Source organism: Leopardus geoffroyi, chromosome B4 (genome assembly GCF_018350155.1).
Source record: "Leopardus geoffroyi isolate Oge1 chromosome B4, O.geoffroyi_Oge1_pat1.0, whole genome shotgun sequence".
Classification (NCBI taxonomy): Eukaryota; Metazoa; Chordata; class Mammalia; order Carnivora; family Felidae; genus Leopardus; species Leopardus geoffroyi.
Genome location: NC_059341.1, coordinates 54,820,184 through 54,844,148, shown reverse-complemented (window position 1 = coordinate 54,844,148; position 23,965 = coordinate 54,820,184). Strand labels below are relative to the sequence as shown.

General features: G+C 46.5%; 1 protein-coding gene across 3 annotated transcripts in view; it reads left to right on the top strand.

Moving 5' to 3' along the window:
- LOC123590749 (cationic amino acid transporter 3-like) overlaps positions 1-23,965 on the top strand; it is a 59,689-nt gene that overhangs the window by 22,056 nt on the left and 13,668 nt on the right. Inside the window, exon 1 of one of the 3 annotated variants that reach the window (XM_045464207.1) lies at positions 23,599-23,706. The exons of 1 other annotated variant lie outside the window; for it this stretch is intronic. The gene's annotated coding sequence lies outside the window, so the exon portion shown is untranslated. Of the gene's footprint in view, positions 1-23,598; positions 23,724-23,965 lie in introns of those variants that run through there. One more of the 3 variants, XM_045464206.1, reaches the window with a different exon arrangement.

The window sequence follows — 23,965 nt, the reverse complement described above, 5'->3', positions numbered from 1 at the left end:
GGAGAATGAGGCAGTGTTCGTTCAGACTCCACTGAGCAGGCTGTGTAGCTTGACCCTTGGCAGTGGGCAGGAGGAGAGTGGGCGTGCAACAGAACACACACAGGTGGATTGGAGCCAGCGCTTTCCTCTGAGCACAAAGCACTTTGGTTTAAACCCACTACCCATGGTGTAAAGCCCTGGGGTTTGTTCCTCTACTTGGCTATTTCTGTATTCTTGAACTTTGAAGTTTCTCTACAGTTGTCTGCTTTGGTCCACCTGCTCAGAAAGTTCACAGCTGAGAGCCAAGTATCCTGGGTTCTGGTCTTGTTTCTACCACTGACTAGCAATGTGACCTTGAGCAAGCCACTCAGTACCTGCATTCTGCTCAATAAAAACTAAAAAAACAAAACACAAAAAAGAAAAAACAAACAAAAAAAACCAACCCTGCATTCCTCCCTCCTATGTCTGGAACCAACTGATCCCCAAGACATAGGTGAATAAACTGTCAGCTTTAGATATGAAACCTGATTGGCTTGCTAGTCCTACATCACTAAATTAGGTAGACTTAGTCTTCATCATAAGCAGCGCTGAGTACCTTCTGCCTCCCACCACAGGAGAAAACCAGCTTTTCTTCTGTGAGCAATGTAGAATACATGTGTCCAGTGGGCTGATTGGTTCTGGATTAAAAAACAAAACAAAACAAAACAAAACAAAACAAGAACTGGGAAGGGGCTGAGCTTGGCACGCTCAGTGCTGTCTCTTCAACCCACTAATCAAAGTCACAGTGAAAGATGGTGGGTGGAGAGAAGCCAGGAATAACAGTCTGCACAGTGGTGCTCAAACTTGAACTGGTGTCAGCTCACCTGGAGGGCTTGTGAAACACACATTGCTGGGCTCTTCCTCTAGCATTTGGAATTCAGTAGGCCTGGGTGGGGTCTTCTTCAGGGACCTCACACTGAAGACCAAGACTCCAGCTTGTCCATGTGTAAAGATGAAGCCATTGAAATCTGGTGCCCTTTGGGGTGGCTCCCCGGCCAAGCAGAGCCCCGGAGGCTGGCTTGCAAAAGCGGAGGGGCCTGACGGACTGTGTTCTGACAGCAAGCGTGACTTAGCGTCTGGAGGTCATAAGTTAACAGCTCTGCTCGGAAAGCGGGAAGGCTGGAGAACAAAAGGAGGGAGAGCTGCTGAGCCCCCGGACGACAGAGCTCAGTTTGGTGGGGAACAAAGGCGCTCGCCAGCGCCATCTCCCCCGCCCATCCCTCAGCCAAAATCCCAAAGAGAACCAGTTCCTGCCAGGGAACTTGGTCGCTCCGCGCAAACACCCAACTCTGTGCTTCTGCGGAGCCAAACCTCCGGCAGCGGATCTGACTCCCTCCTGCTGCCACAGGGCCCCTCCTGAAGTGGATCACCTAAGGAGAAGCGAGCTAAGCCTGCCCCTCCTGCCCCTGTGCACCTTGCCTACCCACCCCAGCTAATACGCCAGATCCCCAGCATCACAAGCCTGGCAGTGTGCAAGTAGCCCAGACGGGCCACACCACCCCACAGTGAATCCCGCCCCTAGGAGAGGGGAAGAGAAGGCACACACCAGTTTGACTGTGGCCCCAGCGGTGGGCTGGGGGCAGACATCAGGTCGGACTGCGGCCCCGCCCACCAACTCCAGTTATACACCACAGCACAGGGGAAGTGCCCTGCAGGTCCTCACCATGCCAGGGACTATCCAAAATGACCAAGCGGAAGAATTCCCCTCAGAAGAATCTCCAGGAAATAACAACAGCTAATGAGCTGATCAAAAAGGATTTAAATAATATAACAGAAAGTGAATTTAGAATAATAGTCATAAAATTAATCGCCGGGCTTGAAAACAGTATACAGGACAGCAGAGAATCCCTTGCTACAGAGATCAAGGGACTAAGGAACAGTCACGAGGAGCTGAAAAACGCTTTAAATGAAATGCAAAACAAAATGGAAACCACCACAGCTGGGATTGAAGAGGCAGAGGAGAGAATAGGTGAACTAGAAGATAAAGTTATGGAAAAAGAGGAAGCTGAGAGAAAGAGAGATAAAAAAATCCAGGAGTATGAGGGGAAAATTAGAGAACTAAGTGATACACTAAAAAGAAATAATATACGCATAATTGGTATCCCAGAGGAGGAAGAGAGAGGGAAAGGTGCTGAAGGGGTACTTGAAGAAATAATAGCTGAGAACTTCCCTGAACTGGGGAAGGAAAAAGGCATTGAAATCCAAGAGGCACAGAGAACTCCCTTCAGACGGAACTTGAATCGATCTGCACGACATATCATAGTGAAACTGGCAAAATACAAGGATAAAGAGAAAATTCTGAAAGCAGCAAGGGGTAAACGTGCCCTCACATATAAAGGGAGACCTATAAGACTCCTGACTGATCTCTCTTTTAAAACTTGGCAGGCCAGAAAGAATTGGCACGAGATTTTCAGTGTGCTAGACAGAAAAAATATGCAGCCGAGAATCCTTTATCCAGCAAGTCTGTCATTTAGAATAGAAGGAGAGATAAAGGTCTTCCCAAACAAACAAAGACTGAAGGAATTTGTCACCACTAAACCAGCCCTACAAGAGATCCTAAGGGGGACCCTGTGAGACAAAATACCAGAGACATCACTACAAGCATAAAACATACAGACATCACAATGACTCTAAACCCGTATCTTTCTATAATAACACTGAATGTAAATGGATTAAATGCGCCAACCAAAAGACATAGGGTATCAGAATGGATAAAAAAACAAGACCCATCTATTTGCTGTCTACAAGAGACTCATTTTAGACCTGAGGACACCTTCAGATTGAGAGTGAGGAGATGGAGAACTATTTATCATGCTACTGGAGGCCAAAAGAAAGCTGGAGTAGCCATACTTATATCAGACAAACTAGACTTTAAATTAAAGGCTGTAACAAGAGATGAAGAAGGACATTATATAATAGTTACAGGGTCTATCCATCAGGAAGAGCTAACAATTATAAATGTCTATGCGCCGAATACCGGAGCCCCCAAATATATAAAACAACTACTCATAAACATAAGCAACCTTATTGATAAGAATGTGGTAATTGCAGGGGACTTTAACACCCCACTTACAGAAATGGATAGATCATCTAGACACACGGTCAATAAAGAAACAAGGGCCCTGAATGAGACATTGGATCAGATGGACTTGACAGATATATTTAGAACTCTGCATCCCAAAGCAACAGAATATACTTTCTTCTCGAGTGCACATGGAACATTCTCCAAAATAGATCACATACTGGGTCACAAAACAGCCCTTCATAAGTTTACAAGACTTGAAATTATACCATGCATACTTTCAGACCACAATGCTATGAAGCTTGAAATCAACCACAGAAAAAAGTCTGGAAAACCTCCAAAAGCATGGAGGTTAAAGAACACCCTACTAACGAATGAGTGGGTCAACCAGGCAATTAGAGAAGAAATTTAAAAATATATGGAAACAAACGAAAATGAAAATACAACAATCCAAACGCTTTGGGACGCAGCGAAGGCAGTCCTGAGAGGAAAATACATTGCAATCCAGGCCTATCTCAAGAAACAAGAAAAATCCCAAATACAAAATCTAACAGCACACCTAAAGGAAATAGAAGCAGAACAGCAAAGACAGCCTAAACCCAGCAGAAGAAGAGAAATAAAGATCAGAGCAGAAATAAACAATATAGAGTCTAAAAAAACTGTAGAGCAGATCAACGAAACCAAGAGTTGGTTTTTTGAAAAAATAAACAAAATTGACAAACCTCTAGCCAGGCTTCTCAAAAAGAAAAGGGAGATGACCCAAATAGATAAAATCATGAATGAAAATGGAATGATTACAACCCATCCCTCAGAGATACAAACAATTAGGGAATACTATGAAAAATTATATGCCAACAAATTGGACAACCTGGAAGAAATGGACAAATTCCTGAACACCCACACTCTTCCAAAACTCAATCAGGAGGAAATAGAAAGCTTGAACAGACCCATAACCAGCGAAGAAATTGAATCGGTTATCAAAAATCTCCCAACAAATAAGAGTCCAGGACCAGATGGCTTCCCAGGGGAGTTCTACCAGACGTTTAAAGCAGAGATAATACCTATCCTTCTCAAGCTATTCCAAGAAATAGAAAGGGAAGGAAAACTTCCAGACTCATTCTATGAAGCCAGTATTACTTTGATTCCTAAACCAGACAGAGACCCAGTAAAAAAAGAGAACTACCGGCCAATATCCCTGATGAATATGGATGCAAAAATTCTCAATAAGATACTAGCAAATCGAATTCAACGGCATATAAAAAGAATTATTCACGATGATCAAGTGGGATTCATTCCTGGGATGCAGGGCTGGTTCAACATTCGCAAATCAATCAACGTGATACATCACATTAACCAAAAAAAAAAAAGAGAAGAACCATATGATCCTGTCAATCGATGCAGAAATGGCCTTTGACAAAATCCAGCACCCTTTCTTAATAAAAACCCTTGAGAAAGTCAGGATAGAAGGAACATACTTAAAGATCATAAAAGCCATTTATGAAAAGCCCACAGCTAACATCATCCTCAACGGGGAAAAACTGAGAGCTTTTTCCCTGAGATCAGGAACACGACAGGGATGCCCACTCTCACCGCTGTTGTTTAACATAGTGCTGGAAGTTCTAGCATCAGCAATCAGACAACAAAAGGAAATCAAAGGCATCAAAATTGGCAAAGATGAAGTCAAGCTTTCGCTTTTTGCAGATGACATGATATTATACATGGAAAATCCGATAGACTCCACCAAAAGTCTGCTAGAACTGATACATGAATTCAGCAAAGTTTCAGGATACAAAATCAATGTACAGAAATCAGTGGCATTCTTATACACTAACAATGAAGCAACAGAAAGACAAATAAAGAAACTGATCCCATTCACAATTGCACCAAGAAGCATAAAATACCTAGGAATAAATCTAACCAAAGATGTAAAGGATCTGTATGCTGAAAACTATAGAAAGCTTACGAAGGAAATTGAAGAAGATTTAAAGAAATGGAAAGACATTCCCTGCTCATGGATTGGAAGAATAAATATTGTCAAAATGTCAATACTACCCAAAGCTATCTACACATTCAATGCAATCCCAATCAAAATTGCACCAGCATTCTTCTCGAAACTAGAACAAGCAATCCTAAAATTCATATGGAACCACAAAAGGCCCCGAATAGCCAAAGGAATTTTGAAGAAGAAGACCAAAGCAGGAGGCATCACAATCCCAGACTTTAGCCTCTACTACAAAGCTGTCATTATCAAGACGGCATGGTATTGGCACAAAAACAGACACATAGACCAATGGAATAGAATAGAAACCCCAGAACTAGACCCACAAACGTATGGCCAACTCATCTTTGACAAAGCAGGAAAGAACATCCAATGGAAAAAAGACAGCCTCTTTAACAAATGGTGCTGGGAGAACTGGACAGCAACATGCAGAAGGTTGAAACTAGACCACTTTCTCACACCATTCACAAAAATAAACTCAAAATGGATAAAGGACCTGAATGTGAGACAGGAAACCATTAAAACCTTAGAGGAGAAAGCAGGAAAAGACCTCTCTGACCTCAGCCGTAGCAATCTCTTACTCAACACATCCCCAAAGGCAAGGGAATTAAAAGCAAAAGTGAATTACTGGGACCTTATGAAGATAAAAAGCTTCTGCACAGCAAAGGAAACAACCAACAAAACTAAAAGGCAACCAACGGAATGGGAAAAGATATTTGCAAATGACATATCGGACAAAGGGCTAGTATCCAGAATCTATAAAGAGCTCACCAAACTTCACACCCGAAAAACAAATAACCCAGTGAAGAAATGGGCAGAAAACATGAATAGACACTTCTCTAAAGAAGACAGCCGGATGGCCAACAGGCACATGAAAAGATGTTCAGCGTCGCTCCTTATCAGGGAAATACAAATCAAAACCACACTCAGGTATCACCTCACGCCAGTCAGAGTGGCCAAAATGAACAAATCAGGAGACTATAGATGCTGGAGAGGATGTGGAGAAACGGGAACCCTCGTGCACTGTTGGTGGGAATGCAAATTGGTGCAGCCGCTCTGGAAAGCAGTGTGGAGGTTCCTCAGAAAATTAAAAATAGACCTACCCTATGACCCAGCAATAGCACTGCTAGGAATTTATCCAAGGGATACAGGAGTACTGATGCATAGGGGCATTTGTACCCCAATGTTCATAGCAGCACTCTCAACAATAGCCAAATGATGGAAAGAGCTGAAATATCCATCAACTGATGAATGGATAAAGAAATTGTGGTTTATATACACAATGGAATACTACGTGGCAATGAGAAAAAATGAAATATGGCCTTTTGTAGCAACGTGGATGGAACTGGAGAGTGTGATGCTAAGTGAAATAAGCCATACAGAGAAAGACAGATACCATATGGTTTCACTCTTATGTGGATCCTGAGAAACCTAACAGGAACCCATGGGGGAGGGGGAGGAAAAAAGAAAAAAAAAAAGAGGTTAGAGTGGGAGAGAGCCAAAGCATAAGAGACTGTTAAAAACTGAGAACAAACTGAGGGTTGATGGGGGGTGGGAGGGAGGAGAGGGTGGGTGATGGGTATTGAGGAGGGCATCTTTTGGGATGAGCACTGGGTGTTTTATGGAAACCAATTTGACAATAAATTTCATATATTATAAAAAAAATGAAATCTGGTGCCCTTTGAACATTTACTTCATTTCATGAAACATTTAGATTAAAATACTATCATTAATGTTTTCACAGTGGGGAAAGCATAGTGAACCATTTCACAATGTATATGCTTATCCAATCACCACAATGTACCCTTTAAATATCTTATAATTTTATATGTCAATTATACCTCAGTAAAGCTGAAATAAAAAAAAAAAGAAAATACCACAGTTATCTGTGTGTCTTTATTTTCCTTTTTTTTTTTTTTTTCCTGATCATAGGTAAGGAGTGTATCTTGTTCACTTCCCCAGAGCATCACCCAGGACCAGGCACATAATGAGAAATGAATTGTTAAATTGAATTAACTCTCACATTTTTCTTTGGTATAGAATACTGTCCTTCCTTTCAGGCTAGCATTGTGCCTCTCCTTTAAAACAATCTTCTGGGAGACTTCCTTGACAAACAGCCTTTCTCTCAATCCAGAACAATATATCTAGACCTGTACCTAGGTCTGTACCTAGATACATCTAGAACTGTACCCAGGCACTTCTAGTTTTGCTTTGTGTGGCTCAGCCTGAGTTCTGGTTACTGTCCTGTCTGATTCATCAGAGTGGAGTCTTGTTCAGGGCAAGGAGTAGTTTCTCCCCTTCCTGTAGACCCAACAGTAAGAACAGTGTTGTTCACTCAAAGAGCAACGTGGAAAATACAAAGCTATCTCAGGAGAAAGGCTGATTGGGCCTTCCCTGGTCCTGCTCTATATATTCCCATGGAATGTGGGGAGGGTCCAAAAGTAGCAAATTCATAGAAAGCCCAACCAAATTTACCTGACTCCAGGGACTCCCAGAAGAGGAGACCTACTTCAACATGGGCACAACAGGCATCTTTCTTGACAGAAGTTTATGGTTGGCATAGGAGGGCCAGTGTTTCTCTATTTGTGTATGGGTCCTGCCCTGGAAGGGAGGGATATGAAGCTACTTTCTTACTTGTGGAATTTCTCATATTCTCACAGGGAGTAGGTGCCTCCAGGGAAGGCTGTAGAGGCAGGATTACTATATATTTACCAACTCCTTTAGATGCTTTTTTAAGAGACTTGTGCAAAAACCTTGTGAGAGAATCTAAGATTCTTTGGGGAGAGAAAATTGACACCCCCAAATGGGGTGGAAAATGAACTTAGTAACTTTGGAAGGGAAGGTATGAGTAGAAACTGAGAAAGAGGTATTGGTTGAGAGACACTATCTGGAGGAGGATGCCTATAGAGCAATTTGGAAAATAAAATATGGATAAGTGAGTTGGAAAAGAAATAGGACAATAATTCTAGGGTACATGGACCTTTAGGACTCATGAAAAAATGACACACTTGTGAGGGATGTATTTATTCACATTTGGAGGGAATTTATGGGCCCGATTTGTATTGTGTTTTGTGCCATGGAGTGAGATTCCCAAATCAGGATGGGATGAGTTATGATTGTCTTTGCCATCTAGAGGACAGACAGAAGGGTGTGAATAGATGGACTTCTCCTGGGAGACAGTTATAGCACCTGCTACAGTCATCTAGATCCTTGCTCTTCAATGTATGGTAATGGACCAGCTGTGTGGGTGTCACCTGGGAGCTTGTTAGAAATGCAGAATCTTAGGCCCCAACCAGATCTACAGAATCAGAATCTGCATTTTTAACAAGATCCCAAGTGATTTGTATGCCCTTTTGGGTGTGAGTAGTACTGGCCTTAGATGATGGATGATAAGTGTCTGACCTCAGATGAGTACTCTGGAAGTTCTGAAAACTTTGGAATTGGGAACATAAGAGGAGGAGTCTAGGCTGGGGAAATTGCATTTGGGGAAGAGGGAGACATGTGGTCCCTGGCTGCCCTCCTATCCCCAGGCCTCTCAAACCAGTCACTGTGCCAGGTTTGGCACTCTTCCCACTTTGGGAAAATGCCTGCCATGCTTATGCTAGAGTCTGCCTGGTCCTCAGGGGCTCCCCTGGGGCAAGTGTTGGGTAGTCAGGACAGCTGTCAATTCTGTTTCCCCTACTTCATATGATGGCCTGAAAGGGATGGGGAAGGTCATATCAGTCATGCCCCACCTCAGGGTTGTACTGTCCCTTAGCCAAATGCATGATAACGCGATGACACTAACTGAGGAGGCTATGGAGGTTGGGGAATTGAAATAGGAGTTCTTAACTATCTGTCCTGGAAATTAGGATAATTTCATTTTTCAAAATCTTAAAGAGAAACCCAATGACTTAAAAAGGGTTTAAACTCCTGTAGGGACAAAACTAATTCTTTTCAAGAGATATTTTGATGATTTTTAATGGGTTAATAACAAACTATGTGAGACCTATAATTACAGAGACCTGGAGCAATAAGCAATGGAACAATGTTACCCGGTGGGCATTTCAGAATTTTCTTAAGTTTTTCAGGGTTTTGTACCTCACTCCCAATCAGAACGAGTGATAAAGAGAGGCCAACATAGAAGGAAAACGGATTGAGACTGAACATAAGGAAGAATTTTCTGAGATTACAGGGTGACAGGGGAGATGGGAGGGAGCAGGCTCTCTAGCCATGTGCATGGCTGTGTCACTTGGGTTTCGAATGCTTCAGATGGGCTCCTGCCCAGAAACAGGGAAATGCACCAAATGAAGTTTCAAAATGTTTTTTTTTTTTTTTTTTATCCGAAGAATTCTCCAGTCAGCTCCTGAAATGAAAGGCCGGGGTGAATGTGTGATGTATGTAAGGCAGTGAGGCATGGGGTTGATGAGTGACAGAAGGAAAAATTATTAGAGCATTGAAATCTGCTGAAAATTTTAAAACAGCTTGGATTTAGGAAAATAAATTGCATGTTAGGGCTCAAATAAGAGTTTTAGGTTTCCATGTTCTTTATCTCTCCATGTGTTTATCTTGTCTCATTGATGAGATTTAAAAACCCCTAAGGGAAAAGAAAAACTCTTTTATGTATTACCTCTTCATATCTCCATGCCCACAAAATGATGAAGATAATAGCTCCATGTGCTGAGTACTATGCCCTATACTTTTTTCCAAACACTTTTTGTGATCACCTATTTAATACAAAAGTTGTATGAGGTGACTATTGTTATGCTATATGTTCTGTTATAGCACAATCTTTTAATGAAGTATAAAACATGTTCACCAATAGACCCAAGTGTCTTCAGTTTCTCTGCAACAAGAAGCCAAAGCAAATAAACCTCCAGCAGGGTGGTGGGTACTCTACAAGGACTGGAGGAGAATCCCACTGGGAGAAGGCAAAGACAGACAGCACTTCAGAAGCAGTCAGAGTCTGGGAAGAATATAGAAAATAAAGCCTGTGGCAGGGATAGTAAGGGAGTTTGTGGGTGTTTGTGGGTCCTTGGAGGGTCCCAGGAAGGTGAAGGAAGGTGATGGTAGGACCTCTAGAGCCACTTCCCACTCAGCTGAGTCCTGACTCTGGAGGGGAGCTGAGAAGACCACCTGAGCAGCAAAGGAAGGGTTGTGATTCCTGCTCCCCTTACCCAGGCACCTGCTGGGTGTGCCCATCTGGGTGGGGGCGGGCTGGGCTGCTTCCCAACTGTGAGCACAGAATCTAATGGGGTTTCATCTGAGGAATTGTTTATATTCCAGGGGACACACTCTCTCTTCCACATCTGCTTAGCACAGCAAGTGCTGTCCTATAACTCTCCTGCACTGTCTGTTCATAAAGAATGTCTTGAAATTACAGTAATACACAGAAATTAATGATGACTTTCCTTGGGATGGCTCTCTGGGGGATTATTAGCCCTTCAGTCCATGTGATGTGCAGGCCCAGTGCAGGCATTTAGGCCATGGTCAGCCCCATTAATGGTTATTAAGGAAACTACAACCTGCAAAAGGGTGCCAGATGAAATGGACCAGGAGAGGCAGGGGCCAGTGTTGGGGTGGTGAGTTGAACAGAGCTTGCCAAGTTGAAGACCATGCCTCCTAAGGTGTGCACCACTGAGGGTCTGAGGCTGAAAGAGACTGGGTTTCTGTTTCAGGGACAGAGGACTGGAAGGGTGTTGGGGAGATGATCAGCACAGAGTTTGGGAGGATGGAATGGGGTCACTTTCTGTGGGTGGACACTTTGCTGATGAAAGCTTTACCTGCCTTTTAATATTCAAAGAATTATTAGGTAAATTTTATTAATTCCACCTTACATGTGATGAAACTGAGGCTCAGAGAGATTGTATCAAGTGCTCAAGGTAATACAGCATATTAAGAGGCAAAGTAGGATGTGAACTCAGGTCCTTGAATCCTGAGCTTTTGTTGTTTCCACTCTACCATGGCCAGAAGTTGTCTTTAATGTGTCTGCCTCAGCTTCAGGCCGGGGGATGGGGGCAGGAGGTGAGGTGGGGAATGGAAGGTAGAGGCCCAAAAGTGTTTGTTGTGTGCACGAATGTATTATCTCTGCAGGTTCTGCTTCCATGGTTGGGCCCAGGTCCTAGAGATTCTGCAGCAGGAAGAAGAATATAGCAAAGGAATTCCAGTGTGGACCAGGAAACTGGAAATGGGTTTCCTATGGGTTTCCCTCCTTTTCCTGAACATTATAGGCCTCTGGAATCTAAAGGACTGGGCTTTGGATCCTAAGAAGGAATACAGTGGCATGTATGCACAGGTGTGTTGTTTGAGTGTTCGAGTATGTATATGTTTATGTGTGAAGCCTGTCTATAAATGTATGAGTTTGTGAGAAAAGTGTCTTTGTGTTGCATACATGTGAGTATGTTTGTGACATATGAGGGTGTATATGTGTATAGTTGAGCTTATGTGTCTGTGTGTATGTATGAGTATGAGCATCTGTGTGTGTGCATGTGCAGGTGTGTGTGTGTGTGTGTGTGTGTGTGTGTGTGTGTGTGTGTGTGGTCCCAGGGGAGCCTGAACTCAGAGGTGAAGATACATTTGACTTGTTCAAACTTCCAGCATGTTTCAGGCTGTGTTATGGGGTAGGGTGAGGTGGGAGGGAAGAACAGAAAGGCTCTTAGTGCTTGGGGTGTGGAGATTGGGTAGCCCGAACAGTGGGTGTCTCTGCCCTGTCAGGCACAGGGGTATGGCATCAGGGTCCCGGATCGGAGGCTGGGTAGAGACTGGGTCCTGAGGCCTTCACTCAGGGCTTGCATTGGAAGAGCTCAGAGGTCCTGCTCTGACGAGGGAGGACCATGAAGATATTGGGCCAGGGTGGGAGGGTGGCCAGACAGTGGATGGTTCAGGCCTACTCTCTTTACCTGTCCCTACCCCCAGTTCTAGGGAAAGATCTAACCAGGGTGGTATTCCTACCTCTAGGCTCCACCCATTCTGCCTGAGGCCTTAGAGTCCCCAGAAGTCTTTGTGTACCACCTTCTGAGGCTGGGATGACCACAGTCACAGAGAAAACTGTTGTCTCTAGTCAGTACTACCAGACAGGTTCAAACCAAGTCCTTGTCTCTTGGAGTCTTTGGGGAAGGTCCATGTATGCAATCTTACTGAATTTCACACAAGCTGAGCTTTCAGACCCCTTGTGCTGGGAAGTTCTTAATGGGTTTAACTCAAATCCTCTTGTTGCAATTAGTGCCTCATAAGCCCAGGCCACATTTGTGAAATTGAACTCTGGCACCTGCATCCACAAGCCTGGAAGTAGTTTCTTCTGGATAAGGAAGTGGGTCCAGAGTGTAGGGACACTGAAAGGATATGGGGCTACAGCTGTGGATCACATATGGGTCAGTCCTTTCCTGGGCAGGAGGGCCATGATCAACAGGGCAGATTCAGAGAAGGGAGTTCTGAAACCACCAGTTTTCCCCTGTTACTTCAAACTATGCCAGGAGAAATGGAAACAGAGGCTGTGGTAGGAGGGACCAGATTCAAACAGGGGAAAGTATTTCGCTGTTTGCAGCTTTGAGGAGTTCTGGAAACACAGGAAAAGAGCAAATTATGAATGAAGGAAAGCTCCTCTTGCAGCTCAGAAAGTAGGAAGAGGGGCAGGGGCTATGGGACTCTGAGGGGCAGAGGGGTGTGTGTGCTGAGGGTGAGTGTGTGCACAGCATAGTGTTGTGGGCATTTCAGGGCCCAAAGACAATAAGAGATGCCACTGGAAAGGGCTGCAGGAGGGTTTTCCTGAAATGGAAATTCATGGGTTCTTGGTGGAGCCGAAGACTCCCCCAGCCTATCTCTGCACCCAGGGCCCAGGGCTGGCTCTGCAGGGAAAGCCATTCTCTGCTGCCCTCTTGTGGCCCATGAGCCCTTGCAGGTCACTGCGGAGAAGGTTCCCATCAAGTCCCTAGAGCTGCTCCCCTGCCCAGCACCCCCCCCCCCAGCCACCCAGTAGAAATTCCTTATATAACAAAAGGGTATCTTTGATCATCCAACTACATCTTTCCTCCCACTTCCACTGGTTTCATGAGACACTCAGAACCTCCTTAAGGCTGGGATAGTCTTCCTGAGATTTCACTCTGTGCCATTGCCTGAAGTAGTCACTTCTGCTTTTGTTGAAGGGCAGTGGACACATGGGCTGAAATCAAGATATTAAACAGAGAGAACAATTTCTCTTCCTCCTTTGGTTCAATGTACAGCCTCAGTTTCCCAGAGTTTTTGGGAGTTTTCAAAGAAAGGTGGCGGGGATAGTGACCTTCCTGGAGAAAATGGGTCTGGAGCAGACCAGTCTTCTGTGAGTTTTCACCTGAACTCACTCCATCAGACTCAGCAGGGAGATGGATTGGTAGGAGCCAGGAGTCAAGAGACAGGGATGCTGGAGGGAGATGGAATATTTGACAGATGCTAACAGGACTCCCTATCTGCTAGTTCTGGAGTCCCCTCCCACCCACTAGGCTACCCTTGATCCTCCCCTTCTAGTGCTCAGTGCTCATTAGTGACTGCCTGTCTTTGGGGAGACACCCAGGGGGCTAAGTTGCCCCCTGGAAAGGGAGAGAGGAGGAGGGAGAGACACTGAGTAAATGATGGAGAAGGGGGTTGGAATGACTGGGAATTGAGCTGGGGTCCCATGATCACTGGGGTGCTTAGAAGGCTTGACAGGGAAATTGTCCTGGGGATAGATACTGAGGTTCAAGGGGTGAGATAGTTGGGGGGACTGTGAGAAGAAATATTTAAAGGGACTGAGTTTCACTGGTTTGAGTGCTTATTTTGGGAGACCTAGATAATAAGAACCAATGATCTTATTGAGAGCTTCCTATGTACAAGAATGGTTACAGGTCATGAGGGGATAAAAGAGAGACACACATATTTTCTGTTCCCCTTCCTGTAGTAAAAGACATGCCGCATACCCTCCCTGGACCCGATGCCCCATGTGCATGTGTGAGGTTTGTAAGGAGCCACTGGGCAGTTCTGGTCAGGGATGCAGAGCAAAGCTCCCAGGCTTACTGTTCTGCACACCCCACACTCTTCAGGCAAAGCACTTTCAGTGGACCTCAAGCTTCTCCTTGTCTCTCTCTTTTATTTAGGTACAATGAACTTATTCCATACAAACATCTTCTTCACTGGAGCACTTACAACTGCTGCTGCAGGTGCCTGGTCACCTGACATCCTCTGTGGGGATCGCCTTCACAGCCTGCAGCACCAGGCTGTGTGCCTCACCAGAGACACATGTTTGTCCTTTAGGGTGGATCTAATTTTTGAGAATTGCAAAGTTTTCTCAGAGGCTGGAGAATAAGGTGAGGACCCAGCTGGGAAGCAGTATTTCCAGTTAAAAACCAGGTTAATGTGGGAAGACACAGTGGATGATGTGCCTTCCTCCAAAATGGCTCTGAAAGGTCATTCAAAGGAGATACTTGCAGCATGTGACACAGGGAGACATTCCTGGTGGCTGCTGGAGCCCAGATTAATGTTTCTGTCTGTGATATCAGGTAGTAGGGCTCCCTTCCCAGCCTGGTGAGGCTGGAGGGTGAGGCCTGCATTTGCCTGAAATACTTGCTCAAATGGTCCTGCCCTTGGGGAGCTTATGTTCCCCTCCCTGGCAACGAATATGCAAAGTTACCTTTGAGTGGTGACACGCACCCAGTACAGACCAACAAGTGCGAAGGACAAGGGCACATTCAGAATCAGAGTCAGTTAGTTCATCAGGGAAGGCTGCCTGGAGGAGGGGACTCATGGGTGGGTGTAGAAGGAGAAACCCAACAGAACATGGGGCAGAGAAGGAAAAGAAGAAGAGAACCTCTCTCTGTTACTTGTGAAGCAGGATGAACAAACCATAAGGCAGGCAGGACACAGCTTTGCTGGCCTGGATAAACTGTTGGATTGGGGAACCAGAGTGAAGGGGAATGGAGACAGGTAGATTCTGACAGCCAGGCTGGATGTTCTGAATTTGCTAGGAGAGGTATTGTGGCCCACTGGAGGGTACCCAGAGATGTATTTTGCATGTTTTCTCTCTCTCTGTGTGTGTGTGTGTGTGTGTGTGTGTGTGTGTGTGTGTTAGAGGGCAAGATGTATATGCAGGTAGTTTTGTGCCAAGTGGCTTTGTGACCTAGGCTCTTGTCTTTCCATCTGTGTGGATGCATGAAATAGAGGGCAGCATATGTGCAAAGGTGTGTGTTGTGTATGTGTGTCTCTGTGTCTGTCTGTCTGTCTGCAGGAGTAGTGGCACCTGGCAGGAGCCCTGGCTGTCCAAGTATCATTATCTCTTCTCTTCCTTCATCTGTCCTTCACTAAGGTCATGCCAAGGAGGTAAACAGTAAAATAGCAAGCTGCTATTTTCAGCTGTGGTCACTGGTCTTTGCCCCAGCTCCCTTCCACAGGGGCTCTTCTGGCCTTGCCAGAATTCCAGTGTGGTTGTTTCCTCCTCTCCCTTCTTGTTGTGAATCTGCAGGCATCGCCTTCTGGGTCCCATCTCTTCCAGGACTCCCCTGGGTGTGTGGGTGGGGAGTGGTGAAGCAGGAGGTCTTGGGCTGAGTTGGAATCTCAGCCCTGTTACTCCTCATGTAGTCTCTTCACCTGGACCCACTCACCTGTAAAAGGTGAGAAATAATTGCAGGGGCATAATTATTTCTAGGGGCAAAAAATAATTCATGGGACTGTGGTGAGAATTAGTGCTGTGGTAAAGATGCAACACACTCAGCACATAGTATGTGTTCAATAAATATTAGCTCTTATTTTTTGCCCTTCATCAAACTGTTCCCCTGTCTTCTTAGCCTGGTGTAAAAAGGATTTTTAAAAGAGAGAGGAACCAAAGTAATTGACTGCATAAACCAAAACTGACTATCAGGAATTTCATATGGTTCAGCCTAACGAGTGCTCTAAATTCTGAACACAGGAAATGCCCGTGAGTGTGGACAAGAAGGGAAGGTGGGGACTGGACTGAACCAGAACACAGGAAACCATGTGATTTCTGCAGTGGACCCCAGGGAGGATGGAAGCTGCCCAAAGTCCATCCTACATTCATCCTGTGGTGGCAGAGCTGGCTGCCCTCTATCCCTGCAGTCATGGGTCTGTGTCCGCTGGGGCTACAGAGGGTGTGGAAGTCAGCTCCCCATGTACTCTCATCTCCAGACAGGATCTGGACTCCTGGAACCTCATATCCACATATTCCTCTCCCCTCCCTGCATGTCAGGTGTGCTCGCACGCGAACACACACACACACACACACACACACACACACGCACATGCACACACACAAATGCACAGGTGTCCTGGGATTTCTAAAGGAAAGCACTGTCCCACTAGAGATTGATTCCCTCCAGCTGCCTGCTTCCCTGATACTAAACCTCACAGGGCAGTGTAGGCTTAGATGATGTCCCTGCTTGGGTTTCTTACTCAGTTCCCTCCTTTCTCCTAGGGAGCAGAATCAGTGAGTCACACACTCTACCCTCTATATGTGTGCTGGGCACTGAGGGGAGACCCAGAGGGAGGAGCAGGTGCCCTGCCCTGGGGGAGCTCCTGGCAGCTGGAGATGAGGCCGAGAACCAAACAGAAGGGCATACAGCTCTGGGAACTCCCTCAGCAAATATTTGTGAACTGAGTGGTCAAGGACTACTAAACAAAGCCCTATGACTTAGGTGATAGATGACTATCAATGACCAAAAGAGGCAAGATGAAGGAAGACACAGAACTGCAGAAGGTTTACTAGAAGACAAGGAGAATGATACTCATTTTGTTAGCAAGGAGCAGGAAAATGGAGAGGAGAGGGTCAGATGAGTCAGAGCTCTCAGTAAGTGCAAGATCTTTTAGTACAGAATGTGAACCTTGGAGACAGATGAGGAGGAAATATGCAGGTGTGCATGTGTGTGTGGGCGGGTGGTGATGTGTGTGTTAGGGAGGCAGAGCAGAGGGATGGAGGAGACAGGGTCTGCTCTATGTGGGGTAGCAATGTAAAATATACCATGGTTATAACTCCACCGTGACCCCGGGCTGGGTGGACAAGATGCTGAGAAGCTAGGCTGATGTCGCTGGCCCTGATGTGTCCTCATGTTCTGTGAGGCTGGCTGAGCCTGGACTGTATAGTCTAGTGAGCCATGGCTGGGGGGAGACAACTGCCAGGGCTTTGACAGGTGGGGAAGAGGCCACTGGGGGTCAGGAGACAGAAAGAAGGAAAGGGAGACATAATGGGGTGTGGAGGGGTAATGGTAAGACTGAGGCTTTGAGACCTTTATCCTGGTTATCCCCTCATCCACCCCTTCCATGGACTGAATTCTGTATTTTAAAGCTAAAGGAACTTCAGTAAATGGTCTGGTTTAGCCTTTCATATTCAGAGGGTAAGGTATGACTTCCCCACTTCCCAGATGAGGCCTCAACTTGGCCAAGCTCTCCTGGGCAGAACATGCTGAGAAGGGCCCCAGGAGGCAGGTCTTTTGCCCTCTGGGGGTCACTTCTCCCTCACTCAACAGGTTCCAAGCTTGGCTGCTTCCCAGGGCAGAAACTGTAGGTAGGGGCACCACAGTGCAGTCATTTGATTCTTTGCTCAGCCCCTTACCAGCTGTGTGACTTGAGGCAAGTTCCTGAACCTCTCTGCCTTAGTTGCGTTATGTGTAAAATAGCCACACTAAAACCTGCTCCTGTAGCCCGGTATTGAGGATAACATGAGATTTATGCCAAAGAACTGTGTATAGTTGTAAAGATGTACATATCTAAATGCATTAGGCATTTTAAACCATCCTCATGCTCATCTTCGATATCTTCTCAGCTGATTCTCTCCATTCCTGCTGAGCAGATCAGTCTCCTGTCTTCCAAGTCCTTCACACACCCACCCTCTAAATCTGGCATTTCCTTCCCTCTGATCTTGCCTTGTACTCTCCATCTCTGTTTCCATCCTCCTTTCCAGAGTTCTCTCAGTCCTCAACAGATCTGGCTACATTCTATTAACTTATATGCTTTTCTCTCCCCAGCGTTTCTTGTCTTGTCTGTCTCTCTTCTCACATCCGAGAGAACAGGACCCTGTCTTCTCCTCCCTTGGGCTGCTTTCCCTCCCCCTGGGCTGGGCTCACAGGGCGAGTCTAAAGAATGGACACTGAGACGGGCTGAGAGTTTGAGATCCAACAGGAGAGGGAGGCCTCAGGGGATAGGACAGCAAACTAGGCTTCTGCATGTGGGCTTTTACATACAGGCTGTGTAATCCTTCTTCAGAAGATTTGCTATGACTGAGGGAGGGAAACAATCATCTCCCTCCTTGAGCTAAGGGTTAAACACTAATTAACTCCCTACTATTTAGAGAGACAATATTTGGTTCCCTGATGTGGGACACATCATCTGGAGGTCCATCCCACAGGCAGTATAGGAAAGTCTTTCCTTTTCTATTTAGGTGCTGTGTGTGTGTGTGTGTGTGTGTGTGTGTGTGTCTGGGTTTAGCATTTACCAACCCTACCTCAAAGGATATTCTTTCTAAAGTGTATCCTAAATTTCTTTTGCTGAAATTAATCCCATCATTCTAGAGAAGACAAATGCTAATGTCCAGGATCTGGTTCAGTGTGTTTCATAAAAGATGTATGTTCATGGGGGAGGGAGAGGGTAAAGGGTAGAACTTGGAGAAAAAATATAATTGCCCAACTCCTGGCTTTAAATGCATGGAGCCCTGGACATTATAAAATTTATTAAACTTCTATATGCCCATGGGGTGGGATGGAGCTGGTGGTTTTTGCTCCCTGGTCTTCTCTGCAGGACTTTTCTAGAAGGTTCCCTGTCTCCCCTCCCTATTGCTGCTAAAGAGACTCCTAGGGCTCTAGCTATAACCAGGCTTCCGGCCTCTGGGACCCTCAAAGGTGGCTGGCAGGGAAGGGGGGGAGAGAGAGTAATTCCCCTTTAGATTGCTTGAGTTAATGTTCTTAGGGTCTCCTATGGCCCTGAGACGAGCTGGGGAGCTAGTCTTTGTAGAGCCGCAGGAAAGCCTTGGGGAAATGGTAGAGTCCAGCTTGCCATTAAACTCTTAGGTCTTTACAAATTTGGCTGGTCGCTTTATCACTGTTTCCTTGAAACCTAGATTCAGGCATGTACACTGGCTTCAAGGTCTCTAATCTATGCCTCAGTTTCTCCTTTTGTGAGTTTTATATGTATATTTTGGGAGGCCCTTTAGTGAAAAGCTGCTTGAAGGCATTGATGGTGACACCTCAGAAGGTGGCTATATTGTTGACCCCAAATTAATGGACAGTCACTAGTATGTTATTTTGCTTATACGTTGCATGGTGCTTATTTAGCTCTCAATGCAGGCATAGTCCCGATTCTTACCCTCTCCTCCCTCTTCCCCATGTGATTCTAAACCAATCTGTCCCCAGCACTTTCTCCAGAGCTTGTCAGCCCCTCTTGCCTGCTTGCCTCTGCTTTGCTTTCTTCTTGGCCTCCACTCCCTCATTCACGCTCTGTGCCAGGCTGCATTAACCATGAAACATTTAGCACTGCGCTTCAGGAATCTTTTGACTGTGACATTTGGGGGGACATGGTAGGGGAAGTAGTCTTCATATCCATATAGGGGTCTCTGGGATCACTGTTTGACACTGGGAAGGAGCCTGGGGCAGTGATGGCAGCAACTTCACCTTGTCAGCTTTCTGGGCACATCCACCACCTAGCAGCACCTGAGAGGGGACCAGCTCAGCATGGAGCCAGGTGAGATGGAAGAGGATCATAAAGCCAATATATGTCCCCCTCCCTGACCTGGCTCTCTCCTCCTGTTCCATACCAGTCTCCTTCTCTCTCTTTGTCTTCTTCCCTCCCCACCGCCAACCCATAGCCCTCTCTTCTTCCTTCCTACTTTGCCTCCTTCACCTTCATCTCTTTCAGGCAGATCTGTCTGTCTATCTGTCTGGGTCTCTGACTCCAAACAGTTTTTGATCTGAGATTTTCCAGGACTGAGTCTGCCATCAACTCTTCCTTCTGACTGTCTCCCTCCCTGCTTCCCTCCCCCAGACTCAGATCCATGTTCCCCCTCTTATCCTCCCTTCCATCTCTCTTCCTTGCTTCTCTTATCTCTGTGTCTTTCAGACTCTTCCCCCTGTGTCTGGCTCACACCTTTGCCTCCTCTCCTCTCCCCTCTTCCCACACCTTCAGATTCAGATACTTCATGTAAAATCACCTGGGTGGGCTCCAACTGCCAGGCCCCCATTCTGTTCCTTTCTCCAGGAGAGACTTATGCCCCCAACTCTGAACCCTCTGCATTCACCCCCCACCCCACCCCTACCCCCAGCCTTGGGACAGTTCTGTCCCTTTCTTTGTTATTTTAGTTTAAAATTGATTGTAATGGGTCAAAGCAAAAGAAGGCAGTGAAGGATGGGAACATGCAGGGGATACAGGAAGGCAATGACATTGTGGGGCCACAGCTTCTGTCCCAGGGGAGGGAGATGAGAACAGTCCAGAGCTGCAATTGGGCTGGGAGAGGGATGGGGACAAGGTGGCTGCATCCCCCCCACTTCTAGGAAGCACCTGTAGTCCCTGGGTCCCCCCAGTTTAGCCTGTACACTGAAATTCCATGTCCTTTCCTGCCTCTCACCCTATTTGCTCCTTCTTTTTCTCCTCTTGACTTGTTTTACTGTAACAGATTTTCAAGTAGGAATATGTCCAGGGCCTGACCCCAAACAATCCTACCATATGAAGGCAAAACCTTTGCCTTACCTGCTTCTTTCACCTTCTCCAGTCTCACGTATTCTGGTCTCTGGGACAGAATCTTTGATTCCCCTCCTTCCACTCCTCCAACCCCCCAAAAAAAGAAAAGCACCAACTTCCCAGGGAAAGGCAGTAGACAGTAGTGGGGGTGGAAGGAGGAGAGTAAGGACAATCAAGGAGAGACTCACACATCACTGGAGGCAGGGCAGGGGAGAGTACAAGGAGGAAAAGGGGTGAGGGTAGTAGCCACTCCTTTCCTCTGCCACCCCTGCCCACAATCCTGTGGGCTTTAACACAACTGAGGAGACAGGTGGGTGGGGTCAGGTCTGATAGGGAGGAGAGAGGAGAAGGAGAAACAAATCATTAAAACTTAGCGAGACCAAGTTAAGATGGTGGAATAGCATGGAGAGCTTGAGCTTGTCTCATCCCTGAAACGCAGCTAGATCAGCACTGAACCATTTTTTGCACACTCAGGAAATGGATCTTAGGATTAACACAAAAAGCTGCATAACTTGAGCCACAAAACTTGGCAAGTATGAAGTGTGGAGAGGTGAACTGGGGGAGAGAGAAGCCTGGGGGAGTAGGGAGCTGTTTTTGTGGAGAGAGGACAGAGAAAGGAAAGAGTGCAGTGCATCAGGAGAGTGCAGAAAAGCCTTGCCAAGCATGTCATTTCACAGGTGTGCTTCTCCCAGATGTGCTTTCTTAAAGCAGTCCTAGTCACTGTCCACCAATGGCCTCTCCGCTGCTCCTCACCCATGTCTCCCCTTCCCTGCCAACTCTGCTCAATTGGCAACTCTCAGGTGGCTCAGGGAACCACAGTGGGCATCTCCATAGCACCTGAGGGGACTCCGCCAGCCTTGGCTCTCACTGTGGATGCCCTCCTGCCTCTGGAGGTTGTAGCCATCTGGAACTCCTTTGTGGAAAGGGTGCACATGTAGGGCCCCTTTCTCTTTGTCTTCTTCTCCCAGACAGATGCAATCCAGGCTTGGGCGACCATTGAGGTTGGGTCTACAAGTCCAAGGGTGCAGAGACAGCAGCCTGGGGTTGTGGGTATGGACACAAGTGGGGGCTTCAGAGCTGTTGTGTCCACTGTGGAGGCAGTGGTCAGGCCGGGGCACCACAGCAAAGGCAAGAGTGATGGTGGAAGACTCCTTGGCAGCATCAAGAAATGGCAACAAGTCCACCTGGAAGGGCTTGGTCACCAAAGGTGATGCATGGATACAGATCCAGGCTGAGGACCCCTGGTAGCCTGAGGGAGGGAGGGAAGGAGGGTGCCTGGACCAGTTTTTTCATTACCTGCTGATTGTATGGAGGCCCTGGCATTCCCCACACCACCACCCCCCCCCCCCCCCCCCCCGCCACCTACTCTCTACCCAGCAGGTAGTGAATAGCACAGGGAGAATGGAAAAGATTGTTTTGGGACTAGATGCAAGGAAAGGGAGACTCTTCCCCTGCACCTTCCCTTCTTTCCCTCAAGCAGATGCACATCTGGGAAAAATTTCAGCTTGAAGCAGGGGAAGACATCCTAGGACTGTTGGAATAGATACAAATCAAACACATAGATGCCCCTCCCCTACTGTTCTGTCATGACAGCCATCCTTCCAGTTCCTGCCTATCTCCTTTGCCTCTAGGAATTCTGGCTCTCTTGTCCCAGAGAGTCTTGTCTGGGCCTCTCATCCACTACCCAGCATAGTACCTGGAACAAAGGAGGTGCTCAGTTAGTGCCCTTGTCCCATACCCACTGGAGATGTGTTAGGGCAGGGTCAATGTAATTTGTAGGTTTTCCTCAGTTGGAGGTTCTTCCTTACAAATGGAACAATTCTTTCTGTTCCAATTTCAATGTGCTGTCTTAGTATAGGTAGTAAATACTCTGTCCCTTTAGGGACCTGCCACTGCCCTTCTCTCCCCTCCCTGAAACTACACCCAAGTCTTTAAGGAACCTGCTTTAGGGTTTAGAGGACTCTCAGCACTATCAAGTAGCAGCAGTGGTGCCCTGTTTCCTTGAGGTACAAGGCTTCTTGGGTCTATCACTAGTGCATTCATCCCTCTGTCTCTAAGTACCTTCTTTGTCTCTGAGAGTCTTGCCTCTGTTTGAAGATTAATGTTCTGGGAATAAGGAGGAACCTTTCTTTGGTCATTGTTCAGGGTCTTAGAACCCTATGTTTTGAATGTCTAGAGCATGAAGCTCTGTACCCTGGGACTATATCTTTGTCCTTACTTCCTCTAGCACAATGCTCAATACATACTCAGAATGTGCTATAAACACTGAATGACTGTATCAGTAAATCCTTTGTGGTGAAGCTCAAGCCAGTTCCCTTTTAGTTTTATTTCTGGAATGATGGGAAACTAGGGTGAGTGGGTGGATATGGATGGCATGGATGGGAGTGTTTGAGGAACCTATGGATAGGAGTGTTTGACGAACATAATAGGAGATCCTGTGAGAGGTGGCTGGTGGAGGAGGGGTGCTTCTATCCTGTTTAAAGGACTGCTGAGTGGACTCTAACTGGATCTTGGACTGGCTTCCCAATTACCACAGGCTTGGCTCCAACTGGCTCTCCACAATCTCCTCCTGCAAACCACCACTTCCTCCATATGCAGGACTCTGTGAAGGTTGTTTATTTCTAAATTCACATCTGGCTGTCACAGTCTGCAACAAAGTCCCGTTTAAGCCCTCAGTCCACCTCCTCACCTGTGCAGGGCCCCACTAGTCTTCCATTGCCCACCTCCAGATTTCCTCCCAGATTGCAGTTAAGGAATCTCCTTTACCCTTTCCCACCCTTCCCAGGCCCTGGCCTCTCCAAATCCTTACCTCCCCAAGGGCCCAGCCTCCTTAGAGCCCTGCCTCCACTGAGGCCCCACCTCCCCAGTGCCTGACATCTCCAGGGCCACGACTCCCCGACTCCCCGTGGGCACAGCTGCACTTAACTCCCAAGCCTGACTCTACTTGGCCAAGTTCTTACCTTTCCCTGGGTTTGGCTTGCACTTTCTCATCAGGTCTTCCTCCTCTGAGGTAGGAAAATTCCATTGGTAAGTGACTTTTTTGTGTTTATACAGTTGGCAAAAAAAACTGAGATGGAGCCAGAGAGGAAGAAAGCTGACCTTGGAGTACTGCTGGCTGTCTATGCCCTGTGGGTTTGAGCAGAAAGTATTTCATGGCTGGACTGTGGACTGAGGGGGCAGACCAGAAGCCTTTCAAATTTGGGAAGGGCAAACAGGTTTGTTGGGGTCAGAGTGATTTGGAAGCCTACACTCTGTTCTCTTCCAGACCA